At 40.2% G+C, this 26948-nt stretch overlaps 1 long non-coding RNA gene across 2 annotated transcripts; it reads left to right on the top strand.

Annotated features, from left to right (window-relative positions):
* The first annotated feature begins 374 nt into the window (after window positions 1–374).
* On the top strand, window positions 375–23933 carry LOC125319630. 2 transcript variants are annotated; one of them, XR_007200836.1, is made up of 3 exons: window positions 375–644; window positions 22994–23228; window positions 23870–23933. It is a non-coding gene; the product is annotated as an uncharacterized LOC125319630 (long non-coding RNA). The 2 variants fall into 2 exon arrangements; XR_007200835.1 differs by lacking the exons at window positions 22994–23228; window positions 23870–23933 and adding exons at window positions 765–918; window positions 1897–1974.
* Window positions 23934–26948: the final 3015 nt, after the last annotated feature.

Raw genomic sequence — 26948 nt, 5'->3', positions numbered from 1 at the left:
CAGGTGTCATGGAGAACATTTTGTTTGCCCCAGTTTGAAAGCATTCAGTTTGCCAGATTTTTCTGTTCTGAGAATAATAAAGCAGCATTATTGAATATCTCCAGAAATAGTGCCAGTTTGAGGTATTGAAATGCCAGGAGCTATTATAAGAGAAATCAATCTGTTGGGCGGTATTTCCTGAAAGCGCCTGACTACTCTCGCATCTTGTTACCAGACCCAATTCAGCATTAAGAACCAAGAAGGAATGCCAAGAATGAGTATTTTTACTCAAAACCCCTTAACTATAGCAGTGCTTGGAACCTTAACTTCCCCAAAAGAAATGCCTCTGTCCTTTGCTATAGAGGAGAGTGCTTCTCTTGGACTGTAAGCAGACAGCATGGCAAGATGGGGTTTAGAACGTGCTTTGAGTGTTCTTTTATTCTGCACTTTCTGATTCTCTTTGTAATAACATTAGAGTCAAACCACATGAGTTAATAAAGGGTAACCCCACAGACTTTAATGGAAGATGACGTTTCAGTGAGTCTATTTTTCCTGTAATGCAGCAAATGGGGTTTAGGTAAGCTCATGTGATTGTATGTTCCAGTATTTCTTTCAGGTCTCTTCATGCTTGTGGCTGTGTATTCAAGTTTTTCAATCAAGAACAGGTAAGTCTTTCAATAATATTTGTGTTTCCTTCAAAGTCTCTCATGCCTGGGGATTTTTATTGAATTTTGTTTCTGTTTCATCCATTATCTGCTCTATGTGAAACATTTATTTTCTGTCAGTGGAACTCATCTTTTGAGAGAGCTGGGCAAGGAACAACTACAGTCTTCAGGTTTCAGTCCTGGGCTTGCTTCTATAAGTCTGAACTATACACCATCAGATTGGCCTTCCAGAGCACAACTCTGCTAGTTGACATAGAAATGCTGCAATTTGAAGGTGAGCCAAAGTGAGGTAGAAATGACAAATTGTTCGTGTCTGGTTACCAGTTTAAAGCCATTTTGGTGCCCTAGTTCAGCTGGCTGTATGACATGGGTCCTGAAACTCGACATGCTATTTGCTGTGCAAAGCTATTCAGTGCTGAAAAGGTTTGTCGGGAACTTCTTTCCATCAGAAAAAATGTGGTGATAAATGCAGTACAGGGCTTCCAAAGGTCCCACTGTCATCTTAGGGTTAATCCTTGAACATAGTTCAATTTGTCACAACAGACATCAAAGCGGAGTCACTCTACTATTTGAGTTTTGCATTGAAAAATTTAAGCTTTGCTTCAACAAAGCAATGCCCTTGAAGGTGACTGGGATGCTGAGCTCTGCCAGAAGCTCTTGTTTTGTTGCTGTCCTTTACTCAGCCTGTACAGACTGCAGCACTGTGGTAGGAGTGCGTCACACTGCAGTGCACGGTCATCAGCTCTCAATGCAGACTTTGGAGGCTGCAGTGTAAGACTGCAAGGCTAGACTGCAGAGATGCTGAGCTTTTGAAAAGCCGCAGTTAGAGCTGGTTGAACAAGCAAAGTGTTCACTGGCAGGATTAAGCCTGTTTTGCTGTTTGTCAGCAGATTGTGTTCTTTGCAAATGTTTCTGTAAGAGCCACAGGGCTAGAAGGAAAATGAACACTCTGTTTCCCTGTCAGGTGGGAGAAAAAGGGACTGGCTCTGGCAGCCTTCTTATATACATTTGAGTGCTGCCCCAGAGCAGTTTGCATGCTGCTTTGTTTGAAAAAACTATGCAGAAAGCCCCAAGATTTACCTTTGGTGGTACCCTACGGTATTGGTGAGAGACCAGCAGCAGCACAAAATAGGCAGCTGAAGCAGAGAAAGAAGTTCCTGCTCAATAGAACTGCTGAGGGTGTTTTATCTGAACAACCTGGCTTTCATCAGGAAAATCCAACAGGAATCTGTTTTTCCTGTATCTTTCTCAGGGCTAAGCAGGGCTGGTGCTGTGAGACCATGATGACAGATAGCTAGTTTGGCAGGATGAGGAGCATAATAGCTGTCTTTTTGAGGTGAGAAAACTCCTTTTCTTCTACACACCCTTTACCATTACTAGTGGTCCCGATGGGTGAAAGCTGGCATGTTCAAAATAACAACTTCAAACTAGTTGTTGATCAGAGCTACTTGATGACAGTAAGACTCTGTGAGGATATTTGGACTGGAAGGAGATGAGGAGGGCACTATGGAGCAGACCACTGTTGTAGCATATTCTTTGCATATCTGCTAATTGCTCTTGTCAGGGACATCAAGGATTATGTTCTTGTAGCATCTTTGTAGGGTCTTGTTCTCCTAAAGCCAGTTATGTACCAAGAAGAAATCGTTGCAAGGTAGCTTATTATAAATTGAGGTAACCTGTCCTAGGATTGGCTTCAGATATTTATAATCTCTCCCTGTGCTCCTAATGAAGACAGCACAGAATGTTTTGATATATTTGAACAGCTATATTTAAAAACAGATGGGTCTTTACCTCTCCAAAAGCAGCAGAGATGGCTCCATTCTACTCTTCAATTTACCATTCAGCCTTTTCCTGTTGCCATCCCCACATGGCATGTGGGGTGTCTAGACAAGGACTTCTGTCATAGATATGTATATTCAGATGAAAAAAAGTCCAATTGTATGCAACTGTACCCCTTTATACGTGAGTATGGATAATTACGTAAAGCAGAGCTCTACTTCAGATGATCATACAAAGAGTACTGCTATGTGAGTTAAAGAAATAAAACCCAGGGTGATGCCTACGTTTCTCACCAGAAATAAGTTTCTCCTAAGAAAAAGGTCTGCAGAAGCCCCTGAAACCCACTGCTAAGAAGCAGAGGTCTGGGACTGCTGAAGATAGAAGCCATATATCTGAGAGGCGAGGATGATGTTACACAAACCTTGTTTTTGTAAATTCTCTGACATGACTGGTTCATAGGGGAGGTTCTGTGGCAGATGGGTGCTTGGTTAGGCACAAGAAAGGCTGTTCTCAAGTTCTGCTGGCTGGTTTGGTTTGGTTTGGTTTGGTTTGGTTTTTTATCAGAGTTAGACAGTAGCAGGAAACATTACATCCTTGTAAGACCAGAATCATCCAAGAAAAACAGGGCCTTTTTGCCCAGCACTATAAACGAAAAACCACCTGCATCGCTGGCTTCACCTGGAACAGCTCGAGAAGTACCTTTTAGTACCTTGCTAAAAGGGTCAGAGACAAGATCTGACTGCAGAGTGATGATTTCTCCTGTGAATTGTGCACAAAGATCCCTTCTTCAGAAACCTATTTTTAATACACAGTCTGTTTTTCAAGCTAGTAAGAGCCAGTCTCGCCTTTCTAACACAATGGATAGCTCAAAATAAGATGCATGTGCAGCTTCAGTCCTGCACATTTGTAGTTCAATTGTTGTTTACATAACACATTCAGAAGGGATTATCCCTCTATTTGGCTCTTAAATGTTTAAAAAATATTTAATCTGCGATCCATCAGTTGCCAAGGACAGGAAATAAATAGACTGTTACCTTGTTAGTGTGCTTGCTTTTGTATTACCTGTGTAAGCTTAACAGTGGTCTTTAAGAGAGATGTTAAAAAAGAGCAAAGCTTGTAAAATATAAACCGGAAAATAAATTTTTTTTGCCATTTAAAAAAATAGCATAGAATTGGATAAATAAAAGAAATCAGAAGATCAGATTATGGTCAAATGTTGGAATTAATTATGTTTATGAGACCTCTCAGTCTTTATACCAAAGTAGAATCCCACCAAACCTGTTTAAAAGAAACTGATTGTTATTTTAGCACATTTGCAGGTACAAAATTGAAATGGCTATGGTGATTCTCTGAGAGTCTAGTTACAAGTGCAAGTATGTAAGGATTTTTGTCTCTTTCTTGTGCTGGCTTTCAGTCTTGAGGAATATTCAAAACCGCTGCAAAGACCTTTCCTTTAAGGGTGCTGGTTTATGGTGAAGTTGTAATCGGAGGGTTCTGACGCAAGTTTCAGTGTCAGGTTTTTTGCAAAGAGATTTGTCATCTTAAAACAAGAAGACATGAATAATTGCCGTAAGACTAAATGTCCTAAACAAGGAAAGAGGCTACCGTTGGTAGCAAGTATATTTGGATGCTTGTAAACTGTTTTCTGTTGCCAGAAAAATCATGAAGTCCTTTTAGTACATTCAAGAGAACCAGTCTGTGCTAGAAATGTTGATTCTGTGCTCTGGTAAAAGGAAAGGTAGAGCAAAGCAAATTAAATATGGATTGAAAGTACATTAGTTTAATGGTCAATCAATAAAAGGAGAATATTTTAATTGAAATACCTTTTCTAAGGTATTCTTTTAATTATGCACTTTAAGGGTGTTCATTATTGTAACTTTTTCTAGATAGAACTTTTTTCCATTTATTTCTATTTGTTTTCATTTATTTAATTCCTTCCTACCCCATAAAAAACACCCTTTTAGTGGTAAGTTTTATTTCTGGTAAAAAAGTCACTTGGAAATATACCTTCTGTTCATGATAAAATTTTCCTGGTAACAAGCATCAAAATTTTGTTTGCATAGAATATTCTAATCATAGAATCAGTTGGAAGGGGCCTTTAAAGGTCATCTAGTACAACTTCTCTGCAGGGAATAGACATTTGAATATTTCCAGGGACGGAGTGTCCAGCACCTCTCTGTCCCCATGCCTCACCACCCTCATAGAAAGGAATTTCTTCCTTCTGTTTAGTTGGAAACCACCCTCCTTTAGTTTAAAACCTCTTGTCCTATTGCTACAGACTTTGTTAAAGAGCCTGCTTCCATCTTTTGTGTAAGATTTCTCTAAGTACTTCCTCATGATCCCTCTGATCATTTTTTAGCCCTCCTCTGAACCTGCCCCAACAATTACATTCTTTCAACCCATGTATGAGTTGAAATACTCTTTGCTTTATTATTAGACCAAATTTTTTACAAAGGAGAAGAAAAAGCCAAACACTTTGATGACAGTATTATTCATTGTTCATGTACCTTACTTCCATGTGAGACAGACCTGTTTGCACACTGTGTAAGAAAAGTATGTCCCAGTTTGTGTCAGAGTGAGTTTTTTCCTTCGGGACAAAAGAGTGGAACAGGTGCCTGCCAGAGGTTGCATGCAGCTCCCCTCAGTGTGGCTCCCAATTATATCCAAACTGAGGTGCCTAAATTTCTACATCTGTACCCGAGCAGTGACCAAATTTTAAAAAAGCACTGACTGGGATACTTTTCCTCAGACACAGGAACCTTTTACCAGTTTAATTTCTTCGGGCCTGTGACATGCTCCTTACTGAATTAAAACATTTTTCTATTCCTGTGAGCTGCAGAGATTAGATAAAACTTCATCTCCTTTTTTTGTATTGCCTGATATAAGCCTAAAAGAAGAGGGAAATCAAAGGAACCTTGTGCTGTTTCTATTGACATGTGGGCAATTTTTGGAAGCCAGCTTTTTGGAACAGGAAGCCTGATACTGGATTGTAAGATACTCAATGGGAATGATGTGTTTGGTCACAAAACCCTTTAGGTATGGGAGCTTTAGAAAACAAGGCCACTCACATAAGCATGTAAAAAAGGGCATCAAAAGCCTGGCTATCACCAAATACCAGTTTTGCCTTTGCCTCAGATGAGGTCATAGGTAGAAAGGCTTCCAGAATGGCCACTGAATACAGAGATGGATTCTGGCTATGCAGAACACAGCTTTCACATTTGTGGCACATTTGTGAGAGCATAGCCCTTCTTCCCATGCTGCATTCCCTCCATCATCTGCCTTCTACTTTTTTCAAAGCTCCTCTATCAGCAAGGAACAGTGACATCTCACTGGAACCTACAGGGAAGGAGCAAAACTATGGCTAGTAGCAAGTGTCAGTTTGTGTTACAAAAAGAATAAGCTACATACAGGATACTCCCCTGGTCTTTCCAAATGTCTCTATTAAGAATGGTTCCATTATTTAAAAATAAAAACGTTTCCATAATGCAGGAGAAGAGTGCCTGGTTGAAAACCATTTTTTCTTGCACTTTTCCCCCCAGTCACTGTAAGAACAAATACATAAAGTTCTGATAAGATTGAAAGCCTTTTCCCACAAGTGTAGCTTTTAACAAAATACTGTATGAAATGGGGGTCAAAAGTCTGTATTTTAAAAATGTCTAACTCAGTGGGAGATACTTCTACATAGAATGGAAGAGAAATCACTTTAGATTCCAGGAGAGAGTGGACTCACTTTCTCCATTCCCTCCACAGTAAAAACCAGTCAGGGAAAATCAAACAAACCAAAAAAATTCAGTGAATTAATCGTTCATCCTCTGCAGAGATACAATAGGAGATAAAGAAGTACACACTAGCATAGGACATTGGCTCTGTTGAATCTCAACTTTTACTTTCTACCTTAGAGAAATTAAGAGTATACTGCTAGTCAATTTATTATAAATCTGCATGGACAATTTACTCCATTTAGTAATTTTAATACTTATTGTTCACTGCTGATACGAATGAAGACTCCAATGACATTTCATTTTAATCAGTTTTTAGGAAATTTTTTTAGGAAAACTTTATTTTAGGAGGCCAGATAGAGGAGCATATAAGTCTTCTTGTGACTTGAAGGAAGCATGCTAAAAAAACCCCCAAACTTCTCTTTATTATCTTCAGAGATTATGCTCAGAATGGTACCTCTCACAGTGTCACTCTTACTCAAAGTAGAGTTTGTGGGCTTAAAAGAACCTTGCTTTTCACCCATCTGCCATATGAACCTGTGAAAGGGATTTGGAATAGTACAGTTCAGATGCAGTGCAGATAAATCTGGAGGCAGGCTTCAGTTTATCCAATGTTCCATCATGTTTGTTTCCACAAGTTTTTGACTACATGGTGTACTATGGTGATTTTCCCTAATGAAGCCCTGTTCTTTTCTCTAATTTGATTCTATCTGTTTCCCATCTGTACTCTCATTGTTTTGCTTTAATTTCATTAGAATGTAGAGAGGTTTTTATAGCTCCTTAAGAAATGAAACATGGAATCACTTGGTTTTTCATTTCCCTTGAAAAATGAGTTCCCATTTTGAGTGTACACAACTCATTAGAGTATCATTAGCAGATTTAACATAAATAATGGAGGCAACTGAGGATTAAGTGTAGCCATAAATATGATAAGTAGGTGACTTAAGGAAAAATTTGTAAGTCTGAAGCGTGTTCTGATTTTCTGAGTTCTTTCAGTTCTAAGATATAAAATTCATTGTCTCAGATGGGGATGATTTTTACTTTCACTGATCATGTTGAGGCCTTTGTATTCAGGGCACAATATAAGCTCCTAATTACATGTGATTACAGAGGACGTTATAGAGATTCTCTCTGTGACTGAATTTTCAAATGTCAATAGTTACACATAAGGAATAAGATGGCAAAGCTCTGTTCTTCATTTCTTATTTTGCTCTGTGATTTCTATCCCGTCAACCCTAAATCTTTTGCATGCTTGACATGTTTCTGGCTTCAGTTTCTTCATGGCAAACTTCAGATCAACTGCAGCACAGTGTCTATGACTAAAGATAGCAAATATAATCATTGGCTGCATCATTCACAAAACCTTACAATCTTGCTACAACAATAAATTTTCTTAGCCTGTATAAAGTGTGATTGTTACTAACTCTTCGTCTTGTGGTGCCTTGTGGTGGAAACACAATTATTCCCTCTGAGATGGAAGACCTTCTATGAATTAAATCCAAGGTGTTTAATTCAAGTTCCTGGTGTCCTGATCAGCTTGCCTGCCTGTTAAACATTTCTTGCTTCCCTCACTTTGTGTTGTCATATACATTCCATTGCAAAATGGCAGCTGGAACTCAGCCCTAAATGAAAATTAATTTTTCAGCTTTAATATTTCAGTTTAATTTCCATACAACACCCTTCTTGAGAAAGATACATACAAATGTCTTATGTTGAGGCAATGGATACTTTATGTGGTGTAGAATCATTCCATGATTCCATGATCCTCATTCAGAGGACTGATGTAGCTATAAGAAAAGTAATGACACCAGAATTCGCCTTTTTTTTTTTTGTGGTTGGAGGAATAAAGCGGAATTCATGTCTCTCCCCCTTTTAACAAGCCCAGGATGAAAAAGCCTGTTTATTGCTTGAAGTATTTGATGCAATGAGGAGAGAACCTCCACTTTTCTGCACATAAAGGATGAGGCATGTGGCTTACAACTGAGTCAGATGATCTGTGGAATTTGCAATTATCATTTGCCACACCACTTGGACAATAAACTCTGGTAGGCTTGGCAGCCTGGATCTGCTGTGGCTGGATATGGCAGGTCCCTTCAGAGAACATTCTTTGCAAGTGGCCTTTGAGAGTGTTACCTCTTTATACAAAACTGTGCTATGACTTTTCACCACACAGCTTCCACTCTGGTGGTTTCTCGGGAGAGGAAGGATTAGCCCTGATCCTTGTCAGAATGACAAAGCTTGTGTAAGGCTGGACAGGCTGGTGAGGCTCCTCAGAGTCTGGGAAATCAGGAAGCCAGATAATAGATATTATTTATTTCTCATTCCTTGCAAGATTCATAGAATCCTACATTTGATTCATAGGTATATAATCCAATTTCATCCTCAAAGCAGGACTAATACTGAATTCAGACCAGGTTACAAGGCTTTATCCAAAAAGTCTTGTAAACCTCCGAGAATGAAGATTGGACATTTTCTCTAGAAAAACTCTTCCATTTCTTTTCCTTATATCCCTCTGAACCTCCACTGACTTAATTTTTGATAACTGTCTCTGATTTTTCTTCCACACACTGCTGTGAAGAGTCTTGCTATGTCCTCTTTATGATCTTGTAGGTACTGAAAGACAATTATGAGATACCTCCAAAGGTGTCTTTTTCTCCAGGCTGAATGAGCTTTTTTCACAGGTGCAGAACTCCTCATTTATCTTCACTGAATTTCATTATGTTTCTGCAAGCCCATTTCTCTGGTTTATTTATGTCTCTATGAATGGCAGGTCTGCCCTCAAATGTATGAACTACAACTCCAATTTGAGGTCATCCTCAGTTGTGATGAGATGCATTGTCGACACATGTAGGTCATAGGTAACAATGCCAATATCAGATAGGGCCCAGGAAAAATACTTGAGAAAAGCCACCTATCATTCTGCCCAAGTGGAGTACACATCAGCCACTTTGTTTTGAACCCAGTGATCCTCTCAATATTTCACCCAGGCAATTATCTGCCTGACTAAACCTTTAAGTTCCTTCTTGGATGAAAGGATATTGTAAGAAACCATATTGAAAATCTTGCTAAGTTCAAGGTCAGTGGCATTCAATGATTTTCCTGCATCTGTACCCTTATCCCAGTCGTCTTTTTTATCATGATCCAAAATATCATGATCTTTTCATCAATATACCTGGAAAATATCTAGTTTTCTATAGAAGTTCTTCTCTAAATCTGGACCATTAGTCAAACACTAATGTCACCAGTAAATCCCACGCGTAACACACAGATACAGCCATCTTTTATTCACCCTTTCTGGACATTGCTTCCTTTTGTTCATTCTCTTCATGACACCTGTCTCTGAAAGATTTCTGATTTGTGATGACAAAGTCTTCTGCTCAAATGGGAAAAACAGAGATGGAGAAACAGAGGGATGGGAAACAGATTAGTTCCTGACAGGTTTGACATTAGTCAGGCATATGTCTCATAAGACACTGAGCCCATTCTGAAGTGAAGGCCCAAGGATGGGCCTTCATGCCTTATGAAAATGGCACTTTATTTTTACCTTGGAGTAAGTATTCTGAGCATAAGTTTTCTTAAAAAGAAGTAAGATACTAAGTGGTTTCATTTTGCCACAAGGCTAACTGTCCTGAGGGTTATGGAAGAACTGAGGTGAGTTGATTCATCTTGTAACAGAACTGTCACTCCTTGTGTTAATTTCTGTTTGTGCACCAGGACAGCTGTGAATCTCTGGTTGTGCTGTGGTAATGAGCATTGCTCTCTGTTTTCCTCTTAACCAAAGAAAAAAACCCAAGGAACTGAATTACTTTAAGACGGTTGGAGAGACAGCTTTTACATTCAATATTTTCCCAGAGTATAATGTCACTATCTTTCATATATGTGCTAACTCTTTAATTTACTTTCTTTTACATAAAACCCACTTCTGCTGCTTCTGACCTCAGCCAAGTTACTCTGTGTTGCTAACCTTGAATTACTGAGTATCTGACAGAAGCAAGCCATAGTGCACCAAGAGGTGCTGGATCTTTCCTGCTCTGCTTCATATTTCCATGAAAAGATTACAGTTGGCAGAAGATGCCAGTTGTCACATTATACGTGAAACTACTACAAACTGCTTTCATAGCAAAATGTCACAAAGCACATGTTGTTTGGGGAAAGAGAAAAGGGAAAGCAAATACTGGAAAGGTACTGAGTAATCAAACTTCAGTTGCTTTACACTAGATACTGAGTGGTGCAAAGAAGAGATGCCAACAGTTTTAGCCCTTTCCTGAGACTCACAATGGGGTAATTCCTATTTTTATTTCTTGGCTTTAGTCCCAATATCTTGATAATGTTTCTGCATTCTTGTTGTACCTGGTCTGTAAAGCAACATTTCCACAGGAAAGGAACTTCAGAAAATTAAACCTGGAGTTCCAGAGTTTGCTGTAATTTTTTTCCCACTCTCCCTTAGAAAGGTTTTTAAAATACATTAATATGATTATTTAGACTTTTCGGACTTCTTTAGCTAGCTGGTGGCTGTTCAAACCTACACAGAAACTTGAGGTCTCCAGGAAATTTTAATTAGAAGGATAAAGTCTTTCTAAAGACTTTCAAAAGAATTTTCTTTCCAAAGTGGGTGTTGCTTGCTTTTTTTTTCGTGCCCTGTAATCTGTAACAAGACTGCCCATAGAAAGAAAATGGTGCCCATTTCTTGCAACTGAAACCCAAGCAGAAACATTACACCCCTGCTGATATATCCACTCAAAGAGATCTACCAAAAGCTGAAATACTTGTCCAGAATAGCTGTTGTTGCTCCAGTACCTGAAAATCCCTCTAGCATCCATCCTTAGCAGTAGATGTCGTAGCTGCAAATGGACCCAGATGGAAGAAATCTTCAGACAATTAGCTCTGTTACAGGAGGAGTTCAACAGGCAGTGCAATACCTGGGAACATGAGAGGAGGTCAATAAGTGGTGTTGTGCGCTGTTTCAGACTGTCCAACAGCCTTGCCTTAAGGTGTACAAAGTAATCTAACCTCAAACTTTCTGACACTAGCAACTCATGAGATAAAGGAGATTGCACAATTTTCTCTGCATGGAGTACCTTCCCCTGAAGTGTCTCTACACAACAGATACTGTGCAGTGGGCATGCAGAATGAAGGTCACAGTAATAGTGGACAGGATCCAGGAAACACCAACCATTCAATTTCATCACTTGTGAGAGAAACAGCAGCTTCAGAAAAAGATCTAATTGGAGATTCCTGGCTGTGAAGCACCAAAGCACCTATTTCCAGACTTTTTCTCTAGAGAAGTTCGCTGCCTATCAACAGATTGCATTCGCAGTGCCACTGAGAGGCTGCTAAGCCTAGTGAACCTTACAAATTACCATCTGCTCCAATACCATTCTATGTAGGGTCTGTGGTAAGGCAACTTTGAACACTCAGAAAAGACTGTATATCCCTCAGCAATACCAAATCACCTGGAGCACAGGTTATGTTCTCCTCTGTCCTCCTCAGATATAGGAGTTCAGGAAAGAGGAGTCAAATTGAAAGGTGAATGCCTGGCTGTGTGGCTGATGTCATACTCAAGGTTTTGGCTTTTATGATAGTGGGCCTGCCTTTGCAAGCTGGGTCTGTTTTGAGCTTGTGAGATTCACCTGACAAAGTGGGGCAGAATGTTGGTCACCAACAGATTTACACGGAGAGCATTAAATTAGATTTAGTGGGGAAGGGATGAAGTTTTGAGCAATAGACAAAAACTAGGGGCTGCTAATGTATTCAAAACCAACACAGAAACACCTGTGGGATGCCTCGAAGGCACTGGGGAATATTCACCTAAATAGGTGAAACAACCTGTAACTCAGGTGGAGGGCCCGTGTAGGAACACCCACAGCATGGGTAACAAACAGCAACATCTGGAAGCCACTGTGCAGCTGGAACACTGTGGTCAATCACTGTCACTGAAACGTGACGGGACAAATTGCATGGCTGCAGCACTGCATCAGTGGCTATAAACTGTTCAAAAGGGACAGGCAAGGAAGGAGGAGTGGGCAGCAGTGGGGAAGATGTTACCCTCTGTGTAAAAAATAGATGAACTACACAGAGCTGCTGTGGAAAACCAACAATAAACAGATAAAATGGGTAAAAATTTGTGGGTAAAAATTGCGGTCCAGTCAACAAGGGAAACCTCATGGCTGATGTTTACTACAGGCCACCAGATCTAGGGGAGGATGTTAATGAAGTGTTTTTACTTCAGCTACAGGAAGATTCACACTCCAGGCTCTGATCCTGATGGGGGGGCTTCAACCACTCTGAATTTACTGGAAAAGTACACAGAAAGCCATAAGCAGGCCAGGAAGCTCCTGGAATGTGTTGAGGATAATTTGTTAATCCAGGTGACAGACAGCCCAACCAGAGGAGAAACATTACCAGACCTGTAATTTACCAACATAGATGAAGTAATTACAGATGTCAAAATTGGTGTCGGCCTGGCCTGCAGTGATCATTTTTTGATTGAATTTACTGTCTTGAGGGATACGGGCCAGATGAAGAATCCTTTTCTTTAGGAAAGCAATAGTTTTTGAGGACCTAGTGCATTGAGAGCCTGGGAAACTACCCTCAGGGATAAAGGAGATAAAAATTGCTGACAGCTCCTTAAGGACACTCTTCTCAGAGTGCAAGAGGCCTTGTTTCCCTGTAGATTACCATGAAAGGAAGGTAGGAGGCCAGCATGGCTCAGTTTGGCTTCCCAGTCCAACTAAAGACAGAAACGCAAAGGACAGATCCCCATCTTGGGAAGAATATAGACACCGTCTAGATGTATGGAGAAAGGAACAGGAAAGCTAAGGCACAGCCAGAGCTACAGTTTTTGAGAGATTCAACGAATAATAAGGGCTTCTACAGGTATGCTGGATAGAAGAGAAAGAGTAAGGAAAATGTGCCCCCTCCACAAATAAGACAGGAGAACTAGTGGCAATCAATGTGAAGAAGTTGAGCTACTCAGCAATTATTTTTGCTTCAGTTTTAAACGTTAAACTGTCTTCCAACATTTCTAAAGCCCCTGAACCTCAAGGCAGGAACTAGGGGAATGAAGTTCAGCTTTGAGACCAGCTGAGGAACCGGAACATAAATAAGTCCATGTCACTCAATGAGCAATAACCCTCCAGGACACAAAGCCTACTTTGCTCTAGCTTTCAGTGCTGTAGCATTTCCAGTCTCAAGAGAGACTCAAGATTAATTTTCCTAAGAATGTGGAAGCAGATTTTTTGTTGAATATTTCATACAGAAGCATGGCAGTATTCACCAAGAAATGATCCTCTTGGGAAATACTAACAATAAAGATTGGTTTTGTTTCATTAAGTTTCCTTTAGGTCCTACAGCAGAGTTCTATCAGTATTTTGTTGGATTACTCAATCAACCTCAATTCCACTTGCCTTCAATTAGTTTTGCATTTAAAATTCATACATTTCTGGAGTTGGCTACAAGAGTATGAAGACGGGAGCTGGGATTGGGAATTGATACTAGTCCTCAAGGAGGATTTAACAGTGAAGAAGTAAAATTATTTCACCGTTACCTTTGTGAGGAGTAAAAGAACATTAAATGACTGGAAACTAGCTTCATTTTTTTCCCCTTTGGCGCTGACATTTCCACTGTCTTAATAGTCACTTAAGAGAAACCAAAGAAATGTGCAAAAGGTACTACCTATGCTGTAGGTTCATGGTGAAGGAGTTTTGAAATGCGCAAATGTGGTGTCACCTCTCTACTGTTCATTATTCAGGGCCCAGTAGATTTGCAGAGAAAGAGGGAAGCATTTTACCTAGGTATGACCAGGATCCTGTGTTAGGGTGGTGCCAACATCCAGAGCACATGTTGCTTCCAAGATGGCTTGTACCCAAGTTAACATCCATCTAGGAAGCATGTGTACAAAGGCAGGGAAACTGAGGCAGCAGAAACTGCAGCACTGGCTATAATGCTAGCAGGCCTTTAGCAGGTTATAAGATGGATTTACTGTGTGAAATCCATGCTGCTTTTCTGCCTATCACATACATTATGCAGTTACCTCTCTTACTTCAAAATAAACATGGTGAGCAGCTCGTAAACTTTATACTTCATTATTGAATTAATGAAAATTTTTGTGCCCATGGGAGAACTCCCTGTTTAGCTTGGAGTTCAATACGATCCATCTGTATTGCTGAAAAGCAATAGCTTTTCAGGTATTGTTCAGGCAGCCAATTGCTTCCTGTTTGTATACAGCACCAACGATAATTAGAAAATATGACAAGAAATCCTGCAGGCTCATACACTGTTACCTTCCTTCCCATCTGCCTAAGGAGCTGGATGTCCTGCCTTTGTTGCTTATAAACTGTTAAGTCCAAGGAACGCGACCCCGGGAAGAGCGCGCAGGCACCAGCAGCTCCGACAATTCCAACACGGGAGCGACAGAAAGAGACAGCAAAGACGCAGCGAGACAGAAAACAGCAGCCACTCGGAAAAAGGAAAAGATCATAGCAACTAAGACCTTAGGGATAGTAAAATGGTATAATGTTAAGCAAAATTATGGTTTTATAACAAGGTGTGACAACCAGCAAGACATATTCGTGCATAGAACTGCTATTAAAAAGAATAACCCTGAAAAATGCATCCCAAGCTTGGGAGATGGAGAGGTGGTGGAATTTAATATTGTACTAGGGAGAAAAGGGTTACAAGCATCGCAGGTCACTGGGCCTGATGGTGTTCCTGTAAAAGGCAGTATATATGCAAAAAAACCGTAGTCATGTTAGACAGTATCTCCATTGTAAGCCCCCCCTACAGTTTCCCTTTCCTAATCCCACCTTTCCCTTTTACCCTATGTCCTATTACCCCCAGTGTATTCCCAATCCGTTTTTTCATCCATGGTTTCCCTCACAAAACCATGCTTTTGCCAATTGTTTCCCTAAAAATCCCTTTCCAATGCCGAGTGGGGGATGAAAAGGGGGAGGGAAGAAGTTAAACCCTCTCCTGCCTCAGTTTCCCCACAAAGCATGCTCAGAGTTCTGTCTCCCTTCTGTCAGCCCTAAGATGTTCCATAGAATCTGTTTGGACATTTAAAGACTCAGGAGGGTGGCTTGTTTTGTTTTGAAACTGTTCTTGTTATGTTTATCCAGTTGTTTTCATTCTCCTTTTATTAAAATAAAACGGGTGAGGTGTTGGGGTCCCTCCCCTGCGTGTAGCCCTGGGAGAGGGGCCCTGAGGGCACAGACACGGGGTTCCCCTGCCCCTGCTCAGCCTCGTTCCCATTGGTTGGTTTGTGTTCCCTGCGCGGGCAGAAGGACCCTTGGTCCCGTGACTGGAACAGTTCCTGAGCAGAGCCCCGGCCATGCGGCTGGAGAAATAAACATCTCTCTGAAACAGCTATCAAGAATCTGTCTGTCCATATATATTTCCTTTCCACGGGACTCCTGGTTTGATATATGCGTGTTGCAGGATCCCCACTGCAACATCCAAGTATGCTGTTTACGAGTGAGATGGAAGGGGAAGGCAACACTTTAAAGGGTACAGCCAACAGTTTTCAGGTCCTACAATGTCATTGAGCAGGTTAAGAGGGGAACCTTTCTTAAAGCTCCAACATCTTGCCTAGGAAAAGGAAGAGCAGAACACTGGGATTTTCTCTTAAAAAAATTTTAATGTAGCTTCCATGACTGATAAGAATATTTGAAAGCAAACTATAACGTACACCTTAGTATACCATACAAAGCAGCAAGCATGAACTGGATGGCAAAAGGAAAGACCACCCAAATTCCACATTTTAAAGGCACTTGATGAATTTTCAGAGTTGAATTGGAAGGACAATGCTGCTTTTACGTGAAAATCCTGACAAATGTTTCCATTTTCATGGCCTAAATCCAAGATCTGTCCTCCCCACAGGTATTTGCGACTCACCTTTCTGCACTTCTATCACTTTTCCTCATCTCTGTCTACAATGACATCCTGTAGGGACATGGTTTCTAAAGTGAAGAAACACTGAGTGTGGGATGCTCTGAAAGGGTTGCACAAAACAATCCACTAGTTTGCATGAAGAAAATACTTTCTGTATCATTTATAAATAAAATAAAATTAAATAAAAATTAAAATATTTTGATTTTTTTTCAATATCTATTCTGGTCCATGTTTTATAATGTACCTAGCATTTTATTACAGTAATACATTTATATAACTGATAAATAAACAAACATATACACAAATATTGAGGTTGTGTGCTCAAAAACTGGTTTTTGATAGGGTTGTTGGAGAACACTGGCCTGTCTTTTCTTTGTATTGGGGGCTAAGAAAGGAAAATAAAAATCCATGTAGTCTTTATTTATTCCAGGAAGAATAATTTTCTAGTTCAAGATTCTGAGTACTCTTGAGCCTTTGTATTTGATTAAACAATGAAAAGTATAAGTAACATTATTTCCCCAATGATGCTTGAGACAAGATTGTCTCCTGTTTGTACTTGTTGCTATACCCAACATTAATCTCTCTGCAAATATCAGATTAAGTTCATATTTCGTGCTTTATTGTCCTAGTACCCTTAGATCAGACTTCTCTGTCCTATATTTTCCTGGAGAAGGCTGAATTTTGCAGAATGGCCTTTGACCTATGTTTCAAAATTTTAGTGGTCATATTTCCATGACAATCCGAGGTGTTTTATGAATGACAGTTTTAAAGTTTACATCTTTTGTTTGTGAGATTGTATGGGGCACAGAGAAAACACAATTCTTAATGTTTAGTGATGTAAGTTTTTCTTTTTGATGTAATTCTAGGAATGTCCTGATCCCAGCCTTGACATAATATGCATAAAACACTTATATCCAGTTTTAGATGCACAGATTAAAAAAAGATTGTTACTTTGTCTTTTCCTGAGACTTTGAAGGCAATTCTCATGGTACCACCTCCATCTTCCCATCCTAGTAGTCAGTAGTTCATGAAATAATTATTTCATACAGCTATCCATCCATCCATCCATCCATCCATCCATCCATCCTCTGCTTCTTGGAGCTGGACTTGTATGTAAGTGAATATCTCTCCATGTCTTGGTATGTTGTCAAAAAGCACAAATAAGTATTTGTTATGTACTATGACGAGAATTCCAGAATATATTTTTGTCATTTGTGTATATTCTGAGATTGTTTTTTGATTTCAAAGTTTTGGCAACATACTTTTGGTTCTGGCTTACAAAAGAGAGAATGTAATTCTGTGGTGATGAAGTTTGAAATAATATTGAGACCACTGAATATAATGCACTATACTGTGTCATCAAGACATGATACACACATCAAATCAAATCAAGATTTTACCTTTTTTTATGGATGAGGATTTTCTTGTAAGGGAGAGAACTCAAATTTTGCAGATAGAACTAAAATATAAACCTACTTTTTAAATACTCCTGGTATAGAAACTTCCATGGAAATTTGATATAACTAAAGGAAAACAAATATGTTTTTCTTGTGAATGTGAATAAAAAATCAAAACCAAAAGAATAAGATAGAGGTTATCACCCCAAGCTCATCTTCTCCTCAGTCAGAGGGGACATGAGTATTCTTTGGAGGAAGACTATCATTTTTGCCAGGAGTGGCATCCAGCACCGTCTTCCAGGCTATGGTTAAGACTGCAGTCCCACTACTCTAACAGTTGCTGGAAATGGTAAAACCTAGGAAAAAAAAGGAGGACAGAAAACATTCAATTAAATCTGAAGAAACCTATTTCTTCCTCCCAGTTAAATCAGTGAAAAGGTCAGGAACCAGGAACGTGATAACAATCCATGAGACCCACAGGTCTGCATGACCAAGGATTCTGCTGGAAGAAGCCAGTGCTTGGAAAATACAGCTAGACTGTATTCAGATTAGAAATGAGGTTCCCTCTTTTCAAGGTGCAGGGTACTCGAACATTTCAGCAACTTGTTAAAAGATATGGCAGCGTCTATATCTCATGCATATAATTTAGTACCTTAAATGAAGTCTGGTGATCCAACCAGAAAATTCCTAACAATATCATGACCTTTATCTGTGTTGAGGGTGTGACAACTGGTTAGATCCCCTGTGCAGATCCACATCAAAGAGGAAGGCTAGCTGACTCTTTGTGCAGAGCAATGAAGTTAGGTACAGGTTTTAACAGACAATAAAACATACATAGATATAGGTATAGATATATTATATTATCCATGTATTAGATATCTTGTATGTATTATGTAAGTATGATTAAAACATACATAAAATTTTTTTTGTGTGATTTGTCCTGTTGCACTGATTTAGACATGATTTTAAACATCATGCTTGGACAATGAATAAATCATGCCATGTTGCCATGGTCACTGTCCTGACATATATGATCTTTCAGTCCTGGTAATCTATAGAAGAGAAATCAAAGGCTGAACACAAAAACAGACTCTCTGAAAGGCTTAAGGTTCTTTGAAGACTGTTGCATTAACAGAACAGAGAAGGAAATTCTGTCACAGCTTGAAAAGAAAAAGAAATCACAGAAATACTTATTAAATATGTGCTTCTTCAGTATTTTAAGTCACAGGTGTTCTTTTTTCCTTTAGTTTATCCCAGGGCTTGGAATTCAATTACTCAGTGAATCTTGAGGAACTGATTTACAGCACAAGCCGCTGAGTGATAGGTACCAACTAACTGAGTTGCATCAGAAAGGGTCGCCTGCAGGACAGTTGGGACAGAGTCCCTGGCTGCCTGAATAACCTCAAAGGGATTCATTCACATCATTACTGCCAGTGCTGTCCCATCTGATGGCTCTGCAATTATTTTTTTTTTAATCACAGAGAACTAAATATTAGCCAGTTATCACTAATTGAACTGGAGGAGAGGGCACTCAGAGTGGCAATATCCCTTAAGCAGCTCCTGAGATCCAATTCTTCACTACTAGATTTTATTACTAGGGACAAAGGAGACCAAAACACAGTAATTAATGAGTCAAAAAGGCTGAAGGAATTCCCAGGAGCCCAGGAAGGTCAGGCATCTTACCTCTTTCTAAAAAGGGGAAATGGGAACATAGGGACAACTTGAACCTGGGGAAAAATTCTTAGGCATATTATTGATAATTCCATCTAGAAGCACCCAAAAGCATGCTGCAAGGATAGAAAGCAACTGGTATGGATTTGTCAAGAATAAATCATATCAAGCGATACAATTTTCTCCTTTGACAGCAGGTCTGGCCTTACAGGTAAGAGGAAAGTTGCCAGCATGATAGCTCCTGATATCAGCAAAGCCTCTGAACCTGGTTTCTCTGGACTTCTTTGAAAGAAAACGTGGAGGACAAAAAGCCCTCCAGGCAGTGAGAGGAATCACTGTGATTCATCCCATGGAGCAATTTGGATTGCCTTCTGGAACAGGACTGTTTCTGCTGACTGGCAACTTCTTTGTTTGAAGGTCTCTCAGGCTACTGATCTTCTAAGCTGTGTCTAACCATTTACACTCCTCAAGTGAGGTAGAAAAGTCTGTGCCACTGCAAGAGACCTATCTTGCCCTTGATAACTGTCAATAGCAGGCTGAGCTATCAGGCCTGGATGATCCATGCGCAGCCAAAGAGCAACTCTACAGCAGCAATGGAGACAAAGCTGACTTCTCCATCACTGGCCACTGAATCAGAACACGGCTTTCAAGGGAGAGAGAAAGACGTTGTGAGTTAGGGTTAGGAAAGCTCTCATGAGAAAGTGGCTGAGCTAGGGATAACTGTCCTTCCCTATTAAATTCAGCCCTGCACTCTTAGGATCATTTTTTATTGCTGTCAAGTAGGAAAGCCTTATATGAGTCACTTCACAGCTCAGATCTGAAAATTGACTGGCAGCCTAAGTGAAGCTAACTGGTCATTGTGTGATGTGCATGTTAAGATGACAGCAGCAGCAAGCTGGAGTGTACTCAGAAACAGGCTTAGCAGCAAAAGTCTGTATTCTCTCAAAATCCTTCTCTTGTGTGTTCCTATATATCTAGCCCTTATCCAGGCTGTGCTCAGCCTTTCTGTGCAGGTCAGGAGCTGCAAAAGACTTATTCATTACGATGAACAATTCATGCTCTGAAGAATTTTCAAAAGAAGTCAGTAAGCAACATAGCTACCCCAAGCAGCAAAGATCGGAGTATGCTGCAGGCTCGGCTGGAGAAGGTATTGCCATTAAATGGAAGATTGAGTCCCACTGGAGATAAGATTCTTCTGTGTCCACCAGAATATAAAATTAATTGCATATAATTTTAACCCTGTGTGTGGCTTACTTTGCATTTATGATGAAATGATTTCTTCCCACTTCTTCTATTTATTTCAAGTATTAGCGAAGCAGTACCTCAATGGCTGTAGGCAATTCAGTAGTTTAGAGATGTACTGATGCCTGGTTTGAATTTAGTGGTCTTTCATCTATTGCTTGTGGCATAGGAAAGTATAGTAGGCTGCAAGAAGTCTACTCTCCAGGTTTTTCCTCCTTTTCCAAGGCTTATTGGCATCCAGTGTTTGTCCCACTGGCAGTGGGTGAAGGCTAGGGTGTCAAGTAAGCTTTTCTTTTTACTCTATCAAACTTGAGGTGTATTTGAGTCGTCTGTGCTACAAAGCTCAGGAGACAGAGACTCTCTAGTTCTTGGTTTTGAGGCTTGAAATGTTACTTTGTATCTTGTGGGGGGTTTTTTTTGGTTGAGTCTATCAAGAAATAAGACCAAAATCATTCAGGCTACAGCATATCATAATACCTCAGACACTGTTATATCATTAAGGCAACACGAATCCTGAAGTCTCCTCTTCTGCTAGACTCATGCCAGCATCAGTGAAACCTATCCTGTGTCACCTGTTCGAGGTGCAGATACTTCAGGGAAGGGTTTTTTTCTGACTGTATCTCCTTGGAGTCTTACCAGAGACACTTCCCCTCTCCATGCTGTCATAATGTCAGGAGAATAACAGACTCAAGTTTAATGGTTACTGATATGACAATTCACATTTTATAGCTTAGTTCTGTCTGCAGGTGGTATCTCATACACACCATAAAGTCTTAGAAAGAACCCTGAATTTCTTGTAGGTTACAGATTATTACAAATTATTTTTCACTATGGTTTTTTCTTGGTGGAGATGCTGATGCTTGTTTTCATTTAGGGGCTGGGGAGGAGGGCACTGGACCCTGCTGATGAAACTGAAGCTGTTGTCTGGTCTTTTGACAGTGAAATGGGACATGTTCAGGCAATGTAGCTAGAACTGTGAGGCATACACCATTATTGCCTCAAACTTTTTGTTTCCAGTCACTGAGAAGTGATCATCCATTGACATTAAGCTGCCTGCCAGAAACCAGAAAAGCCTAGAAATACACTAGGAAATTCAATTTGCCCTAGATAGTAGGGCCTTTACAGTAACCACAAAACTCTTTGTTACACCTGATGATTTTGACAGAAAAAAAAGGAGACCAGATGATGCAGTACCAGGTAATAGTAATGCCTTTCATCACCTAAGTGGAGTTAGTCACTAGGAAGAAAAAAACAACTATTAGCTTACCCCCCAACATTAATTAAATCACACCTGAGGGTGTAAAACTGTCAAACAAATCTGATCCTCTGAATAAAGCATGAGTTGAGTCTTAAACCTTATTACTCAGATATAGCAGGTAGTTGCAACCTTCTTAGCATTTTCTCAGAAGGAATAAGAAAGATTTTGTGCAGTGAATTGTCAAGTGCATCTTCTGAGCTATGTTGGTAATACATTATGCAAATTCTGTGTAACCTGCTCCCATGGTTCTCCCTGGGATTACTAACTCTCCAATACAGGTGAGTGAGTCTTGCAAGCATGGTGTAATGGCTAGAGATCTGTTCCTGAAGAGATGTGAAGCAATACAGAATGATTGGCACTTTGCATTTCATCAGATGTCCTGTCTTAAAACACCAGTTTCTGAAGTTACGAGATTATTTCCTTTTTTCATTTAAATAACAGGCTTTTAGAGGTCTCCAGCACACAGAAAGCTTGAGAACCTAACATTTTCAACTTTTCAAGACTCCAACCAGCGAAAAAAAATCACAAAGTCGAAAAAGGAAATGATACATCATTTCAAAATGTTTCTTTTTAAGCAAACCTGATGCATACAAACTGTTTCAGATACCAAAATTAAACACCTTTAAATGTTAGAACACAGAGCTTTAGGTCTTTATTCCTATAACTGTAGGAAAACTGTTGGTTAGCTCTTTGTTAGTGGAAGCTGATTTTTCATCTCATGATGCTACTTCAGGGACTAGAGCTAAAGATGAGCTCAGACCCTGGGATCAAAGCATGAAAACTGTGAATGGTTTGGACTGACAAAGCTTTTGAAGAACTTCGAAATCAGAGAAACAACTACTTGTATTTTAACAAATTAAATTATTTTCCATATCAAAGAAACATGATAGGAAATGCTGCCTAGACCATACTCAGCAGTAATTCACAGTGTATTGAAATGTAAAACAGTAGGCTGAAATGCACTGCTGTCTTGATCACCTCCTAGTAACGTGAGCAGCTCTCGCACCTACTTCCAGGATCCTCCCATGCTTTGAGGTCCATTTTGGCTGGTTTTGTATTCTCTCTTCAGCCCTCGAGGAGAAAACTTTCTCCACCAAGTAGAAAGCACTCACTCTTGCTTCTATCTTTCTAAGCTGAGACTTTTACTTTCTCCAGTCACCTCTGTCGTGTTGGCCTAATTTGGATTTCCATGAAATGTTCTATATAGGACTCTGAATTCACTTTGAAAGTTTCAGCTTGCGCAAAAAAACCCTTCAGCTCAGTCTTGCAGATGTGTTTCTGGGCAACAAAACATAAGATGCTTGTTCTTGCTCCTTTCATGTGGTTCTTTGAGAATCTCTTTTGCTAAATATGTAAGGAAATGATTATTCCAGCACTTGTAATTCTTTTCAACAGCTGATCCTGTTACTAACACTTGCTCAGTAATGGAGCCTGCTTGTCTCCTTCTGTGACCAAGACATTTTCTTCAGTGCAGCTGTAGTTATGAAGACCCTGCAGAGCTGAGTGTGGCATCCTGGTTTGACAGCTGGGCAGACTGCAATACTTGCAGACGAAAACAAATGGTAACATTTCACACAGATGCTCAGGGATATAGCATAACTCCTGTTTTTCTCACAGAAAATGCTTCAAGGTACCTGTCCTTTCCTCTTTGTTTTTGCTGGGCCAGTTGGAGTAAACACTGTGGTTCACTGTGGTTTACAGTTAATTAATTAATTTGTAAGGACCAGAAACCCACTGCGGACACTGTTGCAACTCCTGTGCAGATTCAGGTGTTGTCCTTCTGATAAGAGAAATAGTTGTCTTGTGATTACTCAGTTGACCTGAAGTATAGCCCACAATTTGCTATTTTGGGACTTTATTCCACTTTAGTCAAGCTCATGCCACAGTGTGCCCACACATATGCACACAAATCAAATGGTAGGAAAGGAGTGAGAGTCCTTGCAGATGCTTAGCAGGTTCTTGGACTATTTTGCTGGAAGAAGTCCGGGAAGGTAGGAAAAACAGTCAGTTCTGAAGTGAAAATCTGAATTATATGAAGCACAAATATTTTGGATCCCTCTCTCGCTCATGCATCTATAACTCAATAAAGCAAATAAGCTCTGTTGATAGTGTGCAATTTAGTTGTTATTCAGGCACCAGGTGCGGGAAGAATGCATTAAAATGCATGCTGACTGGTAGGAACATAATCATGGAAGTTGTACAAAATTTGAATGTATTTGCACAATGCATTAATTTCATTCTTAAGTGTACTGCACAACATCTCTCTTACAGATCAGAGTGTGATGCAAAATCCTTTGGAGGAAATGTGAAGAACCCTCTTGATCCTGGACAAGTATGGATTGGTGTCTCTATGTGTAACTATCATTTGATAATTTCACTCAATAAACTTAGGAAGTTTCATTAATCTCTGTCAGAAAAAGAAGCTAAAAGAGCTTCTGGTAATGAGGTCCATAGAGGAGGTAGCAGTTTATGAAGAGACAACAGATAAAACAGCTGTGGGAATTATTAGACTATTTAAAATCTTATTCCAGGCAGATTCACTATTATGTGTCTCTCACATACAATAACTAGACAGAGAACTTCCATTCACTTTCCCAATAAATAGTTATGCTATTGTGGTTTTGGCTTCAACTGCAGAGGTGCCATATCTTTGTCTGAGTCATTTATTTTCACCTGTGAGTGGACACTAACTCTGTGTGGTAACGCCATTCTTTGAAACTGGAAGCAGTGCCCCATCCCTCCTCTAATCACAACCATAAAGTATTGCTGCCTCCACAATAAGGCTTCCAGCTTCATCTTTTAATTTTTTTTAAATTGTTTTTCCTGCCCATGAAGAAAGTTGCATGTTATGACTCCTGCTTCTTGCCCAAACCTCGCAACACCTGAAGCAAACAGCAGATGGTCACCTCCACAGCAGAATCCCTTCTCCGCTCCATGACTGATGTGGAACTCATATCAGTGGATTTGTAAGGATATGCAGATTTCAGTTACACTGGATAAATTATAATTTTGAGAAGTTTTATTACTGGAATGAACCTATCAAACATAATCTGGCATTGTAAAAAACAACTGACAAAGACAATTTTTTCTTTACAAACAGAAACATTTTTCTACTTTTTCAGTATAAGGCAAAAATTCTTTGAGTAGAAAGGTACAAAATGGTGCTTTCTTATGGTTCAATGGATTAAGCAATATTCTTCTGCCATCTCAACCCTTTTTAACATGGACTCTAGTGTTTCCCTGAAGATGCATGGCAACATAATTACATATCCTACAGCATCATATCCTATATCTCTGAGGAGTCCTAGTAATGATAGTTCATTTCAGGATTTGGAGTGGAAAATACAGATAAAGGAATGACAGGACTCAGCACCAGAAGGGTTTGGTTTTTTATAAACCCTGTATGAAAGATTCTCAGACTCTGTAAAGTACTACTTAAAATTGTATTTTTTAGAGGTAGTACCACTAAGAAACAAATCAAAGTATAGACAAACTTACTTCTGGTGCTGGTAATGTCAAATTGGGCAGTGTAGAATGGGTGTGGCATGCTGTGCAGATCCACCTATGGGAAGTTTATTCATTTTTTGTTCCTCTAACAGTATTTTCCTTCAAGGAAAATAATCCTATTCAACACTTTCATTGTTCAAGAATATGGGGTTCCCACATGAGCCTGTTGCTTTACTGTTAGACAAAGACAAGGGCATGCAAGTGGTATAATCACCAATATAAAGTGGGACCTGCCTGTAGGCTTCTCTGCTACAGTCACCCAGGTATCTTTATCCTGTAGTTAATAGATACAGCTCAAGACAGTCTGAAGGCCAGGCTGTGTATGTCACACAGCAGAGCACAGCAGAGCACAACCCTGGCTTTTGTCCACTCACACTGCCTATTTCATGGATCACTAGTTCTTCTGTGTACAACAGTCTTCCAATTAGGATCGTTACATGGAGTTTGCTGATTCGGCAGCACAGGGTTTTCCTTTGTTTATGCTTTTGTTTTAAACACTGTAGTGGTTTGGTTCAAAATATCCATTACTTACTTATTTTCCTTCTGTGAGATAAGAATTAGGAGAAAGCAAAGCAGGCACAACACTTAAAAGAATATAAAGAAGTTTATTAACAGACCTAAAAGAAACAAAAAAAAAAGTCAGACTAAACCTTCAGAACACTTCTCTGTCCCCCATCTTTCTCCCTTCTCCCACTGACAATGTAAAAAGACAACCCTTGAGATTTTCAGTCAGTTTACCACCTCCATAATAATCTTTTTCAGTTCACTTAGGGAGAGGAGTCTCTCTTGCTCATGCTATGGAGACATCTCCACAAGAAACAGTTCTCTCATGGCTTCAATGTCACAGCCACACAGCCGCCCGGGTTGGTTCTCTGGTCACATGTGAGAGGCCCTTCCCTTGTCTTACAGCTTTCCCCACAACTGCTTTCAAGGGTTCAGTCTTGAGCTGATGGGGTACCATTTTAAGGTTGAGCTGTTCAGAAGCAAAGGTTCTCTTCAGCTACCTCTGGGAGCTTCTTCATCTCTAGGAACAGAGGTCTTCTTCCCTGGGAGCAAGGGTCTTCATCACTTTCATCTCTCTCTGTTCAAGCTTCTCATCAAATCACAGCTACTTCATCATTTGTTTATTTCAGCACAGATACTTTTGCTCACAATTGCAGTTTGAACGCTCCACCCCCCATGCTTTCATGAAATTACAACAGGTACTCTGATGTGTCATAGTCCATCACCATAGCTTTACAACAGAATTTCAGCTTCTAGGCTTGAAGCATCTCCTCTTTCTCCTCTCTCAGAGTTTCAGCTCTTCTTTCTTCACTGACTTTGGTGTCTTTATGGTGTTTTCTTCACGTGCCTTCACCTTTCCTTTTCCTCTGACTTGGGAGAGGATTGATGTCTGCAGGCGTCATCATTCCCTCTGCAGGAGGGAGCTTACAGCCCTACAAGGGTTAATGTCACCCGGCCCCGCAGCTGGAATTCCCTTATCGCTGTTGGTCACCTGCTCTTTGCCGGGCAGCGGCCTGAGATGAATTTGGGCCGCACTGGAGGGGTGAGGGCCGGCCTGGCCGAGCCGCGCCGCGGGGCCGCCCGCACGGAGCAGGGCCGCGGTGGAACACGGCCCCGTGGCTCCGGGGTGGCTGTGTCCCGGCCAGCCCGGCCCGCACTGAGGGGCTGCAGCTGAGATCTCAGCCAAGCCGTGACGCGGGCCCCCAGTTACCTGTCTGAAAGCCAGAAGCAAGAGAGCTTTCCCGGGCTTTGTTCGTTCTTAAATGTGGCTCACAGAGGTGTGTCAAGCTTCTCAAGTGGCTTAACAAAGTTGCCAATATTCAAACTGGCCAGTTGATTG

The sequence above is a fragment of the Corvus hawaiiensis genome, chromosome Z (genome assembly GCF_020740725.1).
Source record: "Corvus hawaiiensis isolate bCorHaw1 chromosome Z, bCorHaw1.pri.cur, whole genome shotgun sequence".
Taxonomy (NCBI): Eukaryota; Metazoa; Chordata; class Aves; order Passeriformes; family Corvidae; genus Corvus; species Corvus hawaiiensis.
The sequence above is the reverse complement of the archived record's forward strand: the minus strand, read 5'-3'. Positions and strand labels throughout refer to the sequence as shown.